Genomic DNA, 16,625 nt, shown 5'->3' with positions numbered 1-16,625 from the left:
TGTACCTTATAGACATTTGCCCATTCACTCATTACTCGCGCACGCTTTGGCGATTCCCGTAAGAGTTTGGGCAACCTGTGCGCATTCGCACAGACGAAGGTCAATGGCTGGGTAGCCTTTAACTATATATATATATATATATGAAGACAGTAACTATTCTCGAATGAACAGATTACTGTGTTGACCGTGCAGCTTTTCCCTGGAATAAATGATGACTAACTGAAACCCTCGGCTGCCGACTGGTGTTGTTGATATACCTCGATGTGGACAGCTGTCCCTGCAGTCGCGCTATTCATCTGTGTCCTCGGTGGCTCAGATGGATAGAGCGTCTGCCATGTAAGCAGGAGATCCCGGGTTCGAGTCCCGGTCGGGGCACACATTTTCAGCTGTCCACATCGAGGTATATCAACAACACCAGTCGGCAGCCGAGGGTTTCAGTTAGTCGTCATTTATTCCAGGGAAAAGCTGCACGGTCAACACAGTAATCTGTTCATTCGAGAATAGTTACTGTCTTCATAGACATACAATTCACAAACGTTACCAAACTGGATTCAGGGATCTATTTTAAGGAAGTGCACATCTGAACAGACATGTCCCTTTCAAGGACGTTAAGGAGTTGGTACCTGGTTCCTGGTTCACGCCAGATGAAAATCCGGCGAGAATAACTGTTCAGACTATAGCTGGGCTCGTCCGTGAACATAACCTGGGACCGCTGTTCCAATGACCACGTACTGTGTTCTTGACGCCAGGCTTTACGCGGTCTCCTGTGACCAGGGGTCAGTGGAATGCACTGTGCAGGTCTCCGGGCGACTAAACCGTGTCTGTTGACTCGTCTGTAGTCTGTGTGTGTGGAGACAACTGTTTCAGTGGCTGCGGTAAGGTCCCGAGCAGGGCTACCTGCAGTACTCCGTAGCTGTCTGCGGGCAGTGATGGTGAGATATCGGTCTTCTTGTGGTGTTGTACACTGTGGACGTCCCGTACTGTAGCGCCTGGACACGTTTCCTGTCTGCTGGAATCGTTGACATAATCTTGAGATCACACTTTGTGGCACACGGACGGCCCGTGCTACAACCTGCTGTGTTTGACCAGCCTCCAGTCACCCTAGTATTCTATGCCTCATAACGTCATCAATATATTACGGTATACTGATAATTTTTCCTTATGGACCCTCTGACAGCAACTGAATGAAACACAATTTTAGTGCCATACGCGTTTCGCCTTTATTTTCTGCAAGGCATCATCAGTGGCAGGTTGCGTGGACAATTTCTTACATATTACGCTCCTGTTCCATTTTTGGTGTTGTTCTGCTTCTTATGAACGCCAATTTGCGGTTTTTCCCACATTCCATAGCACTATGCACTGAACGCTTGTTTTAATGCATTCCACGGCACTATGCACTGAACGCTTGTTTTAATGCATTCCATAGCACTATGCACTGAACGCACTGTGCTATGGAATGCATTAAAACAAGCGTTCAGTGCATAGTGCTATGGAATGCATTAAAACAAGCGTTCAGTGCATAGTGCTATGGAATGCATTAAAACAAGCGTTCAGTGCATAGTGCTATGGAATGCATTAAAACAAGTGTTCAGTGCATAGTGCTATGGAATGCATTAAAACAAGCGTTCAGTGCATAGTGCTATGGAATGCATTAAAACAAGTGTTCAGTGCATAGTGCTATGGAATGCATTAAAACAAGCGTTCAGTGCATAGTGCTATGGAATGCATTAAAACAAGCGTTCAGTGCATAGTGCTATGGAATGCATTAAAACAAGCGTTCAGTGCATAGTGCTATGGAATGCATTAAAACAAGCGTTCAGTGCATAGTGCTATGGAATGCATTAAAACAAGTGTTCAGTGCATAGTGCTATGGAATGCATTAAAACAAGTGTTCAGTGCATAGTGCTATGGAATGCATTAAAACAAGCGTTCAGTGCATAGTGCTATGGAATGCATTAAAACAAGCGTTCAGTGCATAGTGCTATGGAATGCATTAAAACAAGCGTTCAGTGCATAGTGCTATGGAATGCATTAAAACAAGCGTTCAGTGCATAGTGCTATGGAATGCATTAAAACAAGCGTTCAGTGCATAGTGCTATGGAATGCATTAAAACAAGCGTTCAGTGCATAGTGCTATGGAATGCATTAAAACAAGCGTTCAGTGCATAGTGCTATGGAATGCATGAAAGGCCGGCCGCGGTGGTCTAGCGGTTCTAGGCGCTCAGTCCGGAACCGCGGGACTGCTACGGTCGCAGGTTCGAATCCTGCCTCGGGCATGGATGTGTGTGATGTCCTTAGGTTAGTTAGGTTTAAGTAGTTCTAAGTTCTAGGGGACTGATGACCACAGATGTTAAGTCCCATAGTTCTCAGAGCCATTTGAACCATTTTTTGAATGCATGAAAACAAGCGTTCAGTGCATAGTGCTATGGAATGCATTAAAACAAGCGTTCAGTGCATAGTGCTATGGAATGCATTAAAACAAGCGTTCAGTGCATAGTGCTATGGAATGCATTAAAACAAGCGTTCAGTGCATAGTGCTATGGAATGCATTAAAACAAGCGTTCAGTGCATAGTGCTGTGGAATGTGGGAAAAACTGCAAATTGGCGTTCATAAGAAGAAGAACAACACCAAAAACGTAACAGGAGCGTAATATGTAAAGAATTGTCCACGCAACCTGCCACTGATGATGCCTTGCAGAAAATAAAGGCGAAACGCAATGGCACTAAAATTGTGTTTTATTCAGTTGCTGTCAGACGGTCCATAAGTAAAAATTATCAATATACCGTAATATTACACGCAACTGAGGAAGACAGGAATACAAAAGTTGAAGATGTCATCAATATGTGTTCTTTGAGCCATTTTCAACAAGCAGTCACCATTAGCACGTCTGAAAACGTCTGCACACTTACTCGCTGCACCGTACTCTGACATGCACCAACACACCTCCACGTATGTGGACTGCTGCCAGCGCCACCGTGCGACGACCACAGGTCAAATGCACCGCATGGTCATACCTCGAGGTGATTTAAACCCCCAAACCGCCCACCAGAGCGTTGTTTCACCATGTATCAGCATTATCCTTAATCTATGAGCATGATTGTAAAAAATGGTTCAAATGGCTCTATATCTACGAGGGCAGTTCAATAAGTAATGCAACACATTTTTTTTCTCGGCCAATTTTGGTTGAAAAAACCGGAAATTTCTTGTGGAATATTTTCAAACATTCCCGCTTCGTCTCGTATAGTTTCATTGACATCCGACAGGTGGCAGCACTGTACGGAGCTGTTAAAATGGCGTCTGTAACGGATGTGCGTTGCAAACAACGGGCAGTGATCGAGTTTCTTTTGGCGGAAAACCAGGGCATTTCAGATATTCATAGGCGCTTGCAGAATGTCTACGGTGATCTGGCAGTGGACAAAAGCACGGTGAGTCGTTGGGCAAAGCGTGTGTCATCATCGCCGCAAGGTCAAGCAAGACTGTCTGATCTCCCGCGTGCGGGCCGGCCGTGCACAGCTGTGACTCCTGCAATGGCGGAGCGTGCGAACACACTCGTTCGAGATGATCGACGGATCACCATCAAACAACTCAGTGCTCAACTTGACATCTCTGTTGGTAGTGCTGTCACAATTGTTCACCAGTTGGGATATTCAAAGGTTTGTTCCCGCTGGGTCCCTCGTTGTCTAACCGAACACCATAAAGAGCAAAGGAGAACCATCTGTGCGGAATTGCTTGCTCGTCATGTGGCTGAGGGTGACAATTTCTTGTCAAAGATTGTTACAGGCGATGAAACATGGGTTCATCACTTCGAACCTGAAACAAAACGGCAATCAATGGAGTGGCGCCACACCCACTCCCCTACCAAGAAAAAGTTTAAAGCCATACCCTCAGCCGGTAAAGTCATGGTTACAGTCTTCTGGGACGCTGAAGGGGTTATTCTGTTCGATGTCCTTCCCCATGGTCAGACGATCAACTCTGAAGTGTATTGTGCTACTCTTCAGAAATTGAAGAAACGACTTCAGCGTGTTCGTAGGCACAAAAATCTGAACGAACTTCTCCTTCTTCATGACAACGCAAGACCTCACACAAGTCTTCGCACCCGAGAGGAGCTCACAAAACTTCAGTGGACTGTTCTTCCTTATGCACCCTACAGCCCCGATCTCGCACCGTCGGATTTCCATATGTTTGGCCCAATGAAGGACGCAATCCGTGGGAGGCACTACGCGGATGATGAAGAAGTTATTGATGCAGTACGACGTTGGCTCCGACATCGACCAGTGGAATGGTACCGTGCAGGCATACAGGCCCTCATTTCAAGGTGGCGTAAGGCCGTAGCATTGAATGGAGATTACGTTGGAAAATAGTGTTGTGTAGCTAAAAGATTGGGGAATAACCTGGTGTATTCTAATGCTGAATAAAACAACTCCTCTTTCAGAAAAAAAATGTGTTGCATTGCTTATTGAACTGCCCTCGTACATCCGTTATTGCACTTTTGTGTTGCTGATTGCCAACGTAAATCTTTTGACAGTATTTTAAAATATTATGAATGTAAAACCATATATGTCGAGGGCAATTTGATATTTTATGACAGAGAATTCAACCATACGAATCGAATTTGATTTACATCTGTATACGGATTTAACGCCTTACTGCTAATTCAAAGCATGACGTAATCAACGCTGTGCTGCGACTTGAGTTGACAAAGGCAGTGACCTAGCCTACGGACGCAGAATTACTGTTTTTTTCTGCAAATAATCGGCATACGGGATACAGCAAAATAAGAGGACTGTTCAAAAAAATTCCGGAACCTTCGTAATATTGTGTTGGAGTAAAATGCGGTTGGCATCTCTGCACAAGCCTGTGTTGAATGGGTAACTACTGGACGTTTCGTTGGCATATGCCTGTTAGTTATTGTTGAGTGCTGTTTTGAGTATAACGTTGTGTCGCACGGTTAGCGAATTTAGAGACGGCTGATTTGGAGAAGCAACGCGTCCGTATTAAAGATTGCGTGAAACTCGAGAAAACCTTTACAGGGACACATCAAATGATGCATGAAGCCTACACTGATGTGTACTCAAGCCGTACTTGGCCTTACGAATGGTTCACACGGTTTAAAAATGGCCGGAAGGAATTTAAAGATGACCCACGTTCAGGACGCCCTTCGACATCAACCGACGACGTTCATCTAAGGGACGTTAACGAAATTGCGCTTGCCAATCGAAGATTGACTGAGGGATTGCAGAATAATGTAACATTTCAGTTGGATCATGTCATGAAATTCTTACACAGCGTCTTGGAATGCATCGTGTTGCCGCCAAGTTCTTCTTCCGACGGCTCATGAGTCAAGACCAGAAAGACCTTCGCCTCGCAATCTGTGTACAGCTTTTGGATCGCGCACATGAGAACGAGGTTTCTGAAGAGAATCATAACTGGTGATGTGGTATGAGTCTACAGTTATGTTGTTGAGACCAAGGTCCAGTCTTCGCAGGCGGTTGGGAAAGGTTCTCCAAGACCAGAAAGACCTTCGCCTCGCAATCTGTGTACAGCTTTTGGATCGCGCACATGAGAACGAGGTTTCTGAAGAGAATCATAACTGGTGATGTGGTATGAGTCTACAGTTATGATGTTGAGACCAAGGTCCAGTCTTCGCAGGTGGTCGGGAAAGGTTCTCCAAGACCAGAAAGACCTTCGCCTCGCAATCTGTGTACAGCTTTTGGATCGCACACATGAGAACGAGGTTTCTGAAGAGAATCATAACTGGTGATGTGGTATGAGTCTACAGTTATGTTGTTGAGACCAAGGTCCAGTCTTCGCAGGCGGTTGGGAAAGGTTCTCCAAGACCAGAAAGACCTTCGCCTCGCAATCTGTGTACAGCTTTTGGATCGCGCACATGAGAACGAGGTTTCTGAAGAGAATCATAACTGGTGATGTGGTATGAGTCTACAGTTATGTTGTTGAGACCAAGGTCCAGTCTTCGCAGGCGGTTGGGAAAGGTTCTCCAAGACCAGAAAGACCTTCGCCTCGCAATCTGTGTACAGCTTTTGGATCGCGCACATGAGAACGAGGTTTCTGAAGAGAATCATAACTGGTGATGTGGTATGAGTCTACAGTTATGATGTTGAGACCAAGGTCCAGTCTTCGCAGGCGGTTGGGGAAGGTTCTCCAAGACCAGAAAGACCTTCGCCTCGCAATCTGTGTACAGCTTTTGGATCGCGCACATGAGAACGAGGTTTCTGAAGAGAATCATAACTGGTGATGTGGTATGAGACTACAGTTATGATGTTGAGACCAAGGTCCAGTCTTCGCAGGTGGTCGGGAAAGGTTCTCCAAGACCAGAAAGACCTTCGCCTCGCAATCTGTGTACAGCTTTTGGATCGCGCACATGAGAACGAGGTTTCTGAAGAGAATCATAACTGGTGGTGTGGTATGAGTCTACAGTTATGATGTTAAGACCAAGGTCCAGTCTTCGCAGGCGGTCGGGAAAGGTTCTCCAAGACCAGAAAGACCTTCGCCTCGCAATCTGTGTACAGCTTTTGGATCGCGCACATGAGAACGAGGTTTCTGAAGAGAATCATAACTGGTGATGTGGTATGAGTCTACAGTTATGTTGTTGAGACCAAGGTCCAGTCTTCGCAGGCGGTTGGGAAAGGTTCTCCAAGACCAGAAAGACCTTCGCCTCGCAATCTGTGTACAGCTTTTGGATCGCACACATGAGAACGAGGTTTCTGAAGAGAATCATAACTGGTGATGTGGTATGAGTGTACAGTTATGTTGTTGAGACCAAGGTCCAGTCTTCGCAGGCGGTCGGGAAAGGTTCTCCAAGACCAGAAAGACCTTCGCCTCGCAATCTGTGTACAGCTTTTGGATCGCACACATGAGAACGAGGTTTCTGAAGAGAATCATAACTGGTGATGTGGTATGAGTCTACAGTTATGTTGTTGAGACCAAGGTCCAGTCTTCGCAGGCGGTTGGGAAAGGTTCTCCAAGACCAGAAAGACCTTCGCCTCGCAATCTGTGTACAGCTTTTGGATCGCGCACATGAGAACGAGGTTTCTGAAGAGAATCATAACTGGTGATGTGGTATGAGTCTACAGTTATGATGTTGAGACCAAGGTCCAGTCTTCGCAGGCGGTTGGGGAAGGTTCTCCAAGACCAGAAAGACCTTCGCCTCGCAATCTGTGTACAGCTTTTGGATCGCGCACATGAGAACGAGGTTTCTGAAGAGAATCATAACTGGTGATGTGGTACGAGACTACAGTTATGATGTTGAGACCAAGGTCCAGTCTTCGCAGGTGGTCGGGAAAGGTTCTCCAAGACCAGAAAGACCTTCGCCTCGCAATCTGTGTACAGCTTTTGGATCGCGCACATGAGAACGAGGTTTCTGAAGAGAATCATAACTGGTGATGTGGTATGAGTCTACAGTTATGTTGTTGAGACCAAGGTCCAGTCTTCGCAGGCGGTCGGGAAAGGTTCTCCAAGACCAGAAAGACCTTCGCCTCGCAATCTGTGTACAGCTTTTGGATCGCGCACATGAGAACGAGGTTTCTGAAGAGAATCATAACTGGTGATGTGGTATGAGTGTACAGTTATGATGTTGAGACCAAGGTCCAGTCTTCGCAGGCGGTTGGGGAAGGTTCTCCAAGACCAGAAAGACCTTCGCCTCGCAATCTGTGTACAGCTTTTGGATCGCGCACATGAGAACGAGGTTTCTGAAGAGAATCATAACTGGTGATGTGGTATGAGACTACAGTTATGATGTTGAGACCAAGGTCCAGTCTTCGCAAGTGGTCGGGAAAGGTTCTCCAAGACCAGAAAGACCTTCGCCTCGCAATCTGTGTACAGCTTTTGGATCGCACACATGAGAACGAGGTTTCTGAAGAGAATCATAACTGGTGATGTGGTATGAGTCTACAGTTATGTTGTTGAGACCAAGGTCCAGTCTTCGCAGGCGGTTGGGAAAGGTTCTCCAAGACCAGAAAGACCTTCGCCTCGCAATCTGTGTACAGCTTTTGGATCGCGCACATGAGAACGAGGTTTCTGAAGAGAATCATAACTGGTGATGTGGTATGAGTCTACAGTTATGATGTTGAGACCAAGGTCCAGTCTTCGCAGGCGGTTGGGGAAGGTTCTCCAAGACCAGAAAGACCTTCGCCTCGCAATCTGTGTACAGCTTTTGGATCGCGCACATGAGAACGAGGTTTCTGAAGAGAATCATAACTGGTGATGTGGTACGAGACTACAGTTATGATGTTGAGACCAAGGTCCAGTCTTCGCAGGTGGTCGGGAAAGGTTCTCCAAGACCAGAAAGACCTTCGCCTCGCAATCTGTGTACAGCTTTTGGATCGCGCACATGAGAACGAGGTTTCTGAAGAGAATCATAACTGGTGATGTGGTATGAGTCTACAGTTATGTTGTTGAGACCAAGGTCCAGTCTTCGCAGGCGGTCGGGAAAGGTTCTCCAAGACCAGAAAGACCTTTGCCTCGCAATCTGTGTACAGCTTTTGGATCGCGCACATGAGAACGAGGTTTCTGAAGAGAATCATAACTGGTGATGTGGTATGAGTCTACAGTTATGATGTTGAGACCAAGGTCCAGTCTTCGCAGGCGGTCGGGAAAGGTTCTCCAAGACCAGAAAGACCTTCGCCTCGCAATCTGTGTACAGCTTTTGGATCGCGCACATGAGAACGAGGTTTCTGAAGAGAATCATAACTGGTGGTGTGGTATGAGTCTACAGTTATGATGTTAAGACCAAGGTCCAGTCTTCGCAGGCGGTCGGGAAAGGTTCTCCAAGACCAGAAAGACCTTCGCCTCGCAATCTGTGTACAGCTTTTGGATCGCGCACATGAGAACGAGGTTTCTGAAGAGAATCATAACTGGTGATGTGGTATGAGTCTACAGTTATGATGTTGAGACCAAGGTCCAGTCTTCGCAGGCGGTTGGGGAAGGTTCTCCAAGACCAGAAAGACCTTCGCCTCGCAATCTGTGTACAGCTTTTGGATCGCGCACATGAGAACGAGGTTTCTGAAGAGAATCATAACTGGTGATGTGGTACGAGACTACAGTTATGATGTTGAGACCAAGGTCCAGTCTTCGCAGGTGGTCGGGAAAGGTTCTCCAAGACCAGAAAGACCTTCGCCTCGCAATCTGTGTACAGCTTTTGGATCGCGCACATGAGAACGAGGTTTCTGAAGAGAATCATAACTGGTGATGTGGTATGAGTCTACAGTTATGTTGTTGAGACCAAGGTCCAGTCTTCGCAGGCGGTCGGGGAAGGTTCTCCAAGACCAGAAAGACCTTCGCCTCGCAATCTGTGTACAGCTTTTGGATCGCGCACATGAGAACGAGGTTTCTGAAGAGAATCATAACTGGTGATGTGGTATGAGTCTACAGTTATGTTGTTGAGACCAAGGTCCAGTCTTCGCAGGCGGTCGGGAAAGGTTCTCCAAGACCAGAAAGACCTTCGCCTCGCAATCTGTGTACAGCTTTTGGATCGCGCACATGAGAACGAGGTTTCTGAAGAGAATCATAACTGGTGGTGTGGTATGAGTCTACAGTTATGATGTTAAGACCAAGGTCCAGTCTTCGCAGGCGGTCGGGAAAGGTTCTCCAAGACCAGAAAGACCTTCGCCTCGCAATCTGTGTACAGCTTTTGGATCGCACACATGAGAACGAGGTTTCTGAAGAGAATCATAACTGGTGATGTGGTATGAGTCTACAGTTATGATGTTGAGACCAAGGTCCAGTCTTCGCAGGCGGTTGGGGAAGGTTCTCCAAGACCAGAAAGACCTTCGCCTCGCAATCTGTGTACAGCTTTTGGATCGCGCACATGAGAACGAGGTTTCTGAAGAGAATCATAACTGGTGATGTGGTATGAGACTACAGTTATGATGTTGAGACCAAGGTCCAGTCTTCGCAGGTGGTCGGGAAAGGTTCTCCAAGACCAGAAAGACCTTCGCCTCGCAATCTGTGTACAGCTTTTGGATCGCGCACATGAGAACGAGGTTTCTGAAGAGAATCATAACTGGTGGTGTGGTATGAGTCTACAGTTATGATGTTAAGACCAAGGTCCAGTCTTCGCAGGCGGTCGGGAAAGGTTCTCCAAGACCAGAAAGACCTTCGCCTCGCAATCTGTGTACAGCTTTTGGATCGCGCACATGTGAACGAGGTTTCTGAAGAGAATCATAACTGGTGATGTGGTATGAGTCTACAGTTATGTTGTTGAGACCAAGGTCCAGTCTTCGCAGGCGGTTGGGAAAGGTTCTCCAAGACCAGAAAGACCTTCGCCTCGCAATCTGTGTACAGCTTTTGGATCGCACACATGAGAACGAGGTTTCTGAAGAGAATCATAACTGGTGATGTGGTATGAGTGTACAGTTATGTTGTTGAGACCAAGGTCCAGTCTTCGCAGGCGGTCGGGAAAGGTTCTCCAAGACCAGAAAGACCTTCGCCTCGCAATCTGTGTACAGCTTTTGGATCGCACACATGAGAACGAGGTTTCTGAAGAGAATCATAACTGGTGATGTGGTATGAGTCTACAGTTATGATGTTGAGACCAAGGTCCAGTCTTCGCAGGCGGTTGGGGAAGGTTCTCCATGACCAGAAAGACCTTCGCCTCGCAATCTGTGTACAGCTTTTGGATCGCGCACATGAGAACGAGGTTTCTGAAGAGAATCATAACTGGTGATGTGGTATGAGTCTACAGTTATGATGTTGAGACCAAGGTCCAGTCTTCGCAGGCGGTTGGGGAAGGTTCTCCAAGACCAGAAAGACCTTCGCCTCGCAATCTGTGTACAGCTTTTGGATCGCGCACATGAGAACGAGGTTTCTGAAGAGAATCATAACTGGTGATGTGGTACGAGACTACAGTTATGATGTTGAGACCAAGGTCCAGTCTTCGCAGGTGGTCGGGAAAGGTTCTCCAAGACCAGAAAGACCTTCGCCTCGCAATCTGTGTACAGCTTTTGGATCGCGCACATGAGAACGAGGTTTCTGAAGAGAATCATAACTGGTGATGTGGTATGAGTCTACAGTTATGTTGTTGAGACCAAGGTCCAGTCTTCGCAGGCGGTCGGGAAAGGTTCTCCAAGACCAGAAAGACCTTCGCCTCGCAATCTGTGTACAGCTTTTGGATCGCGCACATGAGAACGAGGTTTCTGAAGAGAATCATAACTGGTGATGTGGTATGAGTCTACAGTTATGATGTTGAGACCAAGGTCCAGTCTTCGCAGGTGGTCGGGAAAGGTTCTCCAAGACCAGAAAGACCTTCGCCTCGCAATCTGTGTACAGCTTTTGGATCGCACACATGAGAACGAGGTTTCTGAAGAGAATCATAACTGGTGATGTGGTACGAGACTACAGTTATGATGTTGAGACCAAGGTCCAGTCTTCGCAGGTGGTCGGGAAAGGTTCTCCAAGACCAGAAAGACCTTCGCCTCGCAATCTGTGTACAGCTTTTGGATCGCGCACATGAGAACGAGGTTTCTGAAGAGAATCATAACTGGTGATGTGGTATGAGTCTACAGTTATGTTGTTGAGACCAAGGTCCAGTCTTCGCAGGCGGTCGGGAAAGGTTCTCCAAGACCAGAAAGACCTTCGCCTCGCAATCTGTGTACAGCTTTTGGATCGCGCACATGAGAACGAGGTTTCTGAAGAGAATCATAACTGGTGATGTGGTATGAGTCTACAGTTATGTTGTTGAGACCAAGGTCCAGTCTTCGCAGGCGGTCGGGAAAGGTTCTCCAAGACCAGAAAGACCTTCGCCTCGCAATCTGTGTACAGCTTTTGGATCGCGCACATGAGAACGAGGTTTCTGAAGAGAATCATAACTGGTGGTGTGGTATGAGTCTACAGTTATGATGTTAAGACCAAGGTCCAGTCTTCGCAGGCGGTCGGGAAAGGTTCTCCAAGACCAGAAAGACCTTCGCCTCGCAATCTGTGTACAGCTTTTGGATCGCGCACATGAGAACGAGGTTTCTGAAGAGAATCATAACTGGTGATGTGGTATGAGTCTACAGTTATGATGTTGAGACCAAGGTCCAGTCTTCGCAGGCGGTTGGGGAAGGTTCTCCAAGACCAGAAAGACCTTCGCCTCGCAATCTGTGTACAGCTTTTGGATCGCGCACATGAGAACGAGGTTTCTGAAGAGAATCATAACTGGTGATGTGGTATGAGACTACAGTTATGATGTTGAGACCAAGGTCCAGTCTTCGCAGGTGGTCGGGAAAGGTTCTCCAAGACCAGAAAGACCTTCGCCTCGCAATCTGTGTACAGCTTTTGGATCGCGCACATGAGAACGAGGTTTCTGAAGAGAATCATAACTGGTGGTGTGGTATGAGTCTACAGTTATGATGTTAAGACCAAGGTCCAGTCTTCGCAGGCGGTCGGGAAAGGTTCTCCAAGACCAGAAAGACCTTCGCCTCGCAATCTGTGTACAGCTTTTGGATCGCGCACATGAGAACGAGGTTTCTGAAGAGAATCATAACTGGTGATGTGGTATGAGTCTACAGTTATGTTGTTGAGACCAAGGTCCAGTCTTCGCAGGCGGTTGGGAAAGGTTCTCCAAGACCAGAAAGACCTTCGCCTCGCAATCTGTGTACAGCTTTTGGATCGCACACGTGAGAACGAGGTTTCTGAAGAGAATCATAACTGGTGATGTGGTATGAGTGTACAGTTATGTTGTTGAGACCAAGGTCCAGTCTTCGCAGGCGGTCGGGAAAGGTTCTCCAAGACCAGAAAGACCTTCGCCTCGCAATCTGTGTACAGCTTTTGGATCGCACACATGAGAACGAGGTTTCTGAAGAGAATCATAACTGGTGATGTGGTATGAGTCTACAGTTATGTTGTTGAGACCAAGGTCCAGTCTTCGCAGGCGGTTGGGAAAGGTTCTCCAAGACCAGAAAGACCTTCGCCTCGCAATCTGTGTACAGCTTTTGGATCGCGCACATGAGAACGAGGTTTCTGAAGAGAATCATAACTGGTGATGTGGTATGAGTCTACAGTTATGATGTTGAGACCAAGGTCCAGTCTTCGCAGGCGGTTGGGGAAGGTTCTCCAAGACCAGAAAGACCTTCGCCTCGCAATCTGTGTACAGCTTTTGGATCGCGCACATGAGAACGAGGTTTCTGAAGAGAATCATAACTGGTGATGTGGTACGAGACTACAGTTATGATGTTGAGACCAAGGTCCAGTCTTCGCAGGTGGTCGGGAAAGGTTCTCCAAGACCAGAAAGACCTTCGCCTCGCAATCTGTGTACAGCTTTTGGATCGCGCACATGAGAACGAGGTTTCTGAAGAGAATCATAACTGGTGATGTGGTATGAGTCTACAGTTATGTTGTTGAGACCAAGGTCCAGTCTTCGCAGGCGGTCGGGAAAGGTTCTCCAAGACCAGAAAGACCTTCGCCTCGCAATCTGTGTACAGCTTTTGGATCGCGCACATGAGAACGAGGTTTCTGAAGAGAATCATAACTGGTGATGTGGTATGAGTGTACAGTTATGATGTTGAGACCAAGGTCCAGTCTTCACAGTGGGTCGGGAAAGGTTCTCCAAGACCAGAAGAAGCTCGGCAGGTCAGGTCAAAGGTCAAAGCCATGCTGATAGTTTTCTTCGACTTTGAAGGATTAGTTCATCATGAATTCGTGGCACAGGGACAAACGGTTAATCGATGGTACTATCGAGACATGTTCGACGCCTGGGAGAAAAGTGTGGGAAGAAAACGGCCAGAAATGTGGCTAGACAATTCATGGCTCATGCATCACGATAATGCACCAGTACATTCATCCCTATCGGTGCCTGACTATTGCACAACGTCCATACTCTACAGTCCTGCCCTGTGGACTTTTCTTACTTCCATAGTTGACAACCCCGTTGAAAAGACCCAGATTTGCAACGACAGACGAGATAAAGGAAAATTCGCATATGATGCATCGCGCGATCCAGCAAGATGCGTACCAACACTGCTTCCGGAAATGGAAACGCCGTTGGGACCGATGTATGAATGGTGCAGGAAGGCATTTCGAGGCAGACCATGCACAATAACTGAAAGGTAAGCGTAGAAAAATTTTGTGGACAAACTTCCGGAATTTTTTGGAACAGACCTCGAATAGTCAGGCCCAGGATGCAAAACTTGGATACTCAGAGAGGCATGTTTTGCATGTCGAGCGCATTGATTTCGGCGAAGTAAGAAAAAAGGCGTCAGAAAGGATGAATTTAGAGGTCTGAACTTACACGTAAACGTGAAATGCGTGAAGGCAGCGCACTTGACACTGAATTGGAGCTCCATCTTGCCTTAGTGTTAATACGAAACTTTGCAGAATATCTCATTCGACGCTTTTCGCTGGTTTCTCGTTACAGGTGACGAGCAAATATAAAAGCTGGACACTAGTTACTGATGAGAAGCGCAACTTTTTTTTAAAAAAAAGAAGGTTCAAATGGCTCTAAGCACTCGGCTGCGGTGGCCGAACGGTTCTAGACACTTCAGTCCGGAACCGCGCGGCCGCTACGGTCGCAGGGTCGAATCCTGCCTCGGCCTGGATGTGTCTGATGTCCTCAGGTTAGTTAGGTTTAAGTAGGTCTGTCTAGGGGACTGATGACCTCAGATGTTGAGTCCCATAGTGCTCAGAGCCGTTTGAATCATTTTGAAGCTCTAAGCACTATGGGACTTAACATTTGAGGTCATCAGATTTGAGGTCATCAGTCCCCTAGACTTGGAACTACTTAAACCTAACTAACCTAAGGACATCACACGGATCTATGCCCGAGGCAAGATTCGAACCTGCGAACGTAGCAGCAGCGCGGTTCCAGACTGAAGCACCTAGAACCTTCTCGGGCACAACGGCCGGCGATTCGTTTCATATAGTGGGAGCTGACTTTCTCTAAGTAAACAACCTAAAGTAGGGCTAGCATTAACACTTTGGTCATTAACAACCGAGACAGCTAAGTTAGTGGTGGTTCGACATTTCAATAGCTGCTATATCTCAGATAGTTTGTGATGTCTGCAGTGACATGTGCGAAGTGCTTCAAGGATTTTATTAGAGTGTGCGGACGGAGACTCACTGGCTCTAACCTCCCCTCCCCCCTCCCCAATAATATTGCTGCCGCAGCGAGAACAACTGTATCTTTGCCAGATCAGTTCTGTGTGCTACGCACTCTATGCTACACGTATTCTGTATACGCTGCGAGATTAAAGGTATTCATAGTAAGTGAAGCCGGCCGATTTGACCGAGCAGTTCTAGACGCTTCAGTCAGGTACCACGCTGCTGCTACGGTCGCAGGTTCGAATCCTACCTCAGACATGGATGTGTGTGGTGTCCCTAGGTTAGTTAGGTTAAAGTAGTTCTAAGTCTAGGGGACTGATGACCACAGAAGTTAAGTCACATAGTGCTATTATGAACCATAGTGACAGAAGTGCGAATGATTATTTATCATCGTAATTACAATGCCTGCTCCTCACTACCTACAAAAGTGTGTATGAGGAAGGTAACGCCATTAAAAGATTAGTGAAACGTAAAATATACACACTACCTGTCACATGCGCTACTTGATAAAATGTCAGAGGCATATAGTTTGTTACCAGGGCAGATAGCGTAATCCCGGATAAACCATCAAGTGAGGTGGCGCAGTGGTTAGCACACTGGACTCGCATTCCGGTGGACGATGGTTCAGACCCGCGTCTGGCCATCCTGATTTAGGCTTGACGTGATTTCCGTAAATCGCTTCAATGAAATAAGGGGTTGGATCCATTGAAAGGACATAGCCGGTTTCCTTCCCCATCCTTCCCTAAACCCATGGGACCGATGACCTCGCTGTTTGGTCCGCTTCCCCCCAAATTAATCAACCAATCCATGAATGTAAGCAACGAGAATCATCAGGCCTTTCTTAAATTTTTAATTGTAGTAAGCAGAATATGTACATATTCGCATTTGTTTACTTTCGAGGAAATTTACTGTGCTTTTGTTTTTTAACAAACATACGAGGGCAGTTCAATAAGTAATGCAACACATTTTTTTTCTCGGCCAATTTTGGTTGAAAAAACCGGAAATTTCTTGTGGAATATTTTCAAACATTCCCGCTTCGTCTCGTCTAGTTTCATTGACTTCCGACAGGTGGCAGCGCTGTACGGAGCTGTTAAAATTGCGTCTGTAACGGATGTGCGTTGCAAACAACGGGCAGTGATCGAGTTTCTTTTGGCGGAAAACCAGGGCATCTCAGATATTCATAGGCGCTTGCAGAATGTCTACGGTGATCTGGCAGTGGACAAAAGCACGGTGAGTCGTCGGGCAAAGCGTGTGTCATCATCGCCGCAAGGTCAAGCAAGACTGTCTGATCTCCCGCGTGCGGGCCGGCCGTGCACAGCTGTGACTCCTGCAATGGCGGAGCGTGCGAACACACTCGTTCGAGATGATCGACGGATCACCATCAAACAACTCAGTGCTCAACTTGACATCTCTGTTGGTAGTGCTGTCACAATTGTTCACCAGTTGGGATATTCAAAGGTTTGTCCCTGCTGGGTCCCTCGTTGTCTAACCGAACACCATAAAGAGCAAAGGAGAACCATCTGTGCGGAATTGCTTGCTCGTCATGTGGCTGAGGGTGACAATTTCTTGTCAAAGATTGTTACAGGCGATGACA

The 16,625-nt window shown here is 47.0% G+C and overlaps 1 non-coding gene across 1 annotated transcript; it reads left to right on the top strand.

Moving 5' to 3' along the window:
* Positions 1–301: 301 nt before the first annotated feature.
* On the top strand, positions 302–375 carry Trnat-ugu (transfer RNA threonine (anticodon UGU)). The gene has a single exon. It is a non-coding gene; the product is annotated as a tRNA-Thr (tRNA).
* Positions 376–16,625: the final 16,250 nt, after the last annotated feature.

This window comes from Schistocerca serialis, chromosome 12 (genome assembly GCF_023864345.2).
Source record: "Schistocerca serialis cubense isolate TAMUIC-IGC-003099 chromosome 12, iqSchSeri2.2, whole genome shotgun sequence".
Lineage (NCBI taxonomy): Eukaryota > Metazoa > Arthropoda > Insecta > Orthoptera > Acrididae > Schistocerca > Schistocerca serialis.
Note: the sequence above shows the minus strand (reverse complement) of the source record. Positions and strands in the feature narration are given on the sequence as shown.